Below are 3,934 nucleotides of genomic sequence, written 5' to 3'. Positions count from 1 at the left end.
ACATGTGTGAATACATAGACAAACAGAGTGTCTGTGATGCCCCCGATTTGATCGTACACTAATCATACACGCAAACGTGTACGATTAAGATCAGGGACTCACGGGAAGATATCACAACACAACTCTACAATTAAAATAATTCATACAAGCATCATATTACAAGCCAGGGGCCTCGAGGGCTCGACTACAAGAGCTCGATCATAGACGAGTCAGCGGAAGCAACAATATCTGAGTACAGACATAAGTTTAAAAAGTTTGCCTTAAAAAGGCTAGCACAAACTGGGATACAGATCGAAAGAGGCGCAGGCCTCCTGCTTGGGATCCACCTAAACTACACCTGGTCGTCGTCAGCGGGCTGCATGTAGTAGTAGGCACCTCCAGAGTAGTAGGAGTCATCGTCAGCGATGTCGTCTGGCTCTTGGACTCCATCGCCTGGTCGCAGCAATCGGGTATAGGAAGGGGAAAAGGGAGAGCAAAGCAACCGTGAGTACTCATCCAAAGTACTCGCAAGCAAGGAGCTACACTACATATGTATGCATTGGTATCAAATGGAAAAGGGGTATCATATGTGGACTGAACTGCAGAATGCCGGAATAAGAGGGGGATAGCTAGTCCTGTCGAAGACTACGCTTCTGGCCTCCTCCATCTTGCAGCATGTAGAAGAGAGTAGAAGGTAAGTCCACCAAGTAGCATCACATAGCATATTCCTACCCGGCGATCCTCTCCTCGTTGCCCTGTTAGAGAGTGATCACCGGGTTGTATCTGGCACTTGAAAGGGTGTGTTTTATTAAGTATCCGGTTCTAGTTGTTATAAGGTCAAGGTACAACTCCAAGTCATCCTGTTACCGAAGATCACGGCTATTCGAATAGTTTAACTTCCCTGCAGGGGTGCACCACATTTCCCAAAATGCTTGATCCCCTTTGTCCGGACACACTTGTCTAGGTCATGCCCGGCCTCGGAAGATCAACACGTTGCAGCCCTACCTAGGCACAACAGAGAGGTCAGCACGCCGGTCTAAATCCTATGCGCGCAGGGGTCTGGGCCCATCGCCCATTGCACACCTGCACGTTGCGTACGCGGCCGGTGAGCAGACCTAGCAACCTCCATTACAAAGGAAGTTACGTTACGCGGTCCAACGCGGCGTGCGCCGCTCAGTCGCTGACGTCACGAAGTCTTCGGCAGATACCATGACGTCGAGTGCCCATAACTATTCCCGCGTAGTTGGTTAGTGCGTATAGGCCAATAGCCAGACTCAGATCAAATACCAAGATCTCGTTAAGCGTGTTATCTTGAAGTCACCGCGAACGCCGACCAGGGCAGGCCCACCTCTCTCCTAGGTTGTCTCAACCTGCCCTGTCGCTCCGCCACAAAGATCCACCCAGAGGGCCGTCGGGACAAAGGTCCTTTCAGCCCCCAATCCGTGAATCACTCGCGGGTACTCCTCGAGCCGACCCGTCTTTTGTCACCACAAGTATCATATATTATGTATAAGTATATACTTATGATCACCTCCCGAGTGATCACGACCCGATAGTATAGCATGGCGGACTGACAAGAATGTAGGGCCACTGATGATAAACTAGCAACCTATACTAAGCATTTAGGATTGCAGGTAAGGTATCAACAACTATAGCAACAATGACAGCCTATGCATCAGAATAGGATTAACGGAAAGCAGTAACATGCTACACTACTCTAATGCAAGCAGTATAGAGAAGAGTAGGCGATATCTGGTGATCAAGGGGGGGGGGGCTTGCCTGGTTGCTCTGGCAAGAGAGAGGGGTCGTCAACACCGTAGTCGATTGGGGCACTAGCAGCGACGTTAGTCTATTAGTCTATCGGAGAGAAGAGGGGGAATAAACAATGAATACAATGCAAACACATGCATATCGATGTATGACATGACAAGTAACGGTGCTAGGTGTGCCCTAACGCAATAGGAGGTGATACCGGCGAAAGGGGAAAACAACCGGGAAAGCATCCCCGGTGTTTCGCGTTTTCAGACAGACGAACCGGAGGGGGAAAATTGTGTGTTCGCTATGCTATGGACGTGTGGCGGACGAACGGGCTGCGTATCCGGATTCGTCTCGAAATTCTGAGCAACTTTCATGTACAAAGTATTTTCATCCGAGTTACAAATTATTTTTTAAATTTTCAAAGTGTTAAATGATTTTCTAATTTTTCTGGATTTAATTTTAATTCAAAAATATATTAACCTTAATTGCTATGGGTACACAGAGAGTGTACTCAGAGATGTACTTGTTTGGCTGACAATGGGCCCAGTTGATTGCTTAGTCAACAGTCAATTGTGGACCAGTTGACTAGCCAAACTGGCCAGGGACCACTTGTCATTGACTACTACTTAACAGATTTTATTTAAAATAGTTTAACTAACAGGGGACCCACATGTTTGTGTTTTAATAATTTCCTACATGATATTTCTTTAATCTAATTCAGCGAGACCACACGTCATAGACTACACCTTATTAGACAATCTATTAACCTAAGCACTAACTATTCCTAAACTAGCTACTAACTAGACCATGGCCGGTCACAACAGCGGCAGTAGAAAGCAACAACGACACTAGGCAGCAGTAGAATCATCGGCAATAGCATGAGCAACAGCAGCGACATAAACAACAGCAGTACAATGAGCAGCAGCAGCAGCGCACCAGCACGGGCGCGACAGGAACCAGCGGACGCGAGCGCGGGGAGCTTGGGCGAGAATGGCATGGCCAGCGCTCGGGCTTAAGGTGGACGCTGGCGGCTGCGGCCGGGCACGGCGGCTGTGGAGGTGGGCACGGGTGGCGGCAAGGAGCAATAGCAGGCGGCAACAGCACCGAGCTGCAGCCAAGTAGAGCAGCAAATAGCAGCGGCAGTCACAAGCTGCAGCAATTACCAGCGCAACAGCAGTAGGGGCACAGCCCGAGCGGACACACGCACGAGGGCGCGGCCTGGGACGGCCAGAGCTACGGGGAGCACGACCACGGGTGCAGCGAGCGCGCGTGGGGCGAGCCTGGGGCGGCTACGGCGGGGTTTCGGCCATGGCAGGCGCGGCGTTGCGCGGCGGCATCTAAGGCGATGAATCGAATCGGGAAAACAGGGGAAACGGGAGAGGAGCTCACCGCGAGCCAGAAGAGGTGCTTGAGTAAGGCTGAGGTGGACCGGAGAGGCGCTGGTGACGGAGGGTTGAGATGGCCGGACGAAGAAGAAGACGATGACGCCTTCTACGCGGCTCCCCTGCTTGCTCCAACGGCCGGAACGGACGCTGTCGACCGGGACGGACCTCCAGGACGTGCCCTCGCATGCCGGAGGGGCCTGTGGATGCATCAATCAACGGAGAGGCAGCGGTCACCGCGGATCTTCCGAGCTCAAATCCGAGCAGTAGATGTAGGGGGCGCAGGGGGATTGAGGGGGGAAAGGAAGGGAGTGCTCTAGGGTTTCGGTCGACATCCATATAGGTCGTGGGGAGGGCGACGTGGAGGCCATCCATGGCCAAGGCGCCATGGATGACGCCACGACCTCTCTCTCCTGTAGCTGGAGGCAGAAGGAGGCCTGTGTGGGCTGGGTCTGCTATGGTGCTAGATGGGATAAATCTTCCAGTAGAGTAGGTCCTCCTCTTTTCTATTTTCCCTTAGCTAGTCTTTTCTGGTTTTCTTTATTTCTTTACTACTCTTCATTTTAATTGAGTGACCAAATGAATTTAGTCGAAGGTGAAACTTCGCACAAAAATTGACGACAATATTGTTGAGCCACAAACAAGTTTGTAGAATATTTGGAAAAGGATAATTATTTTTAGAATTCAAAATGGCCAAGCTATGTGTTGTTGGACCACATATTAATTTGTTAAGGGCATTTTAATAATTCAAATGAGGTTGGTTAATTCATCAAAATTTCTATTTAATATTTTCAACACAACGAACATTTTTGTTT

At 50.0% G+C, this 3,934-nt stretch overlaps 1 long non-coding RNA gene across 1 annotated transcript; it reads right to left on the bottom strand.

Annotated features, from left to right (window-relative positions):
* Positions 1-343: 343 nt before the first annotated feature.
* Positions 344-3,726, bottom strand: LOC125555709. The gene is made up of 2 exons (XR_007304821.1): positions 3,127-3,726; positions 344-432 (listed from the first exon to the last, which is right to left on the bottom strand). It is a non-coding gene; the product is annotated as an uncharacterized LOC125555709 (long non-coding RNA).
* Positions 3,727-3,934: the final 208 nt, after the last annotated feature.

The sequence above is a fragment of the Triticum urartu genome, chromosome 5, assembly GCF_003073215.2.
Source record: "Triticum urartu cultivar G1812 chromosome 5, Tu2.1, whole genome shotgun sequence".
In the NCBI taxonomy this organism is placed as follows: Eukaryota; Viridiplantae; Streptophyta; class Magnoliopsida; order Poales; family Poaceae; genus Triticum; species Triticum urartu.
The sequence above is the reverse complement of the archived record's forward strand: the minus strand, read 5'-3'. Positions and strand labels throughout refer to the sequence as shown.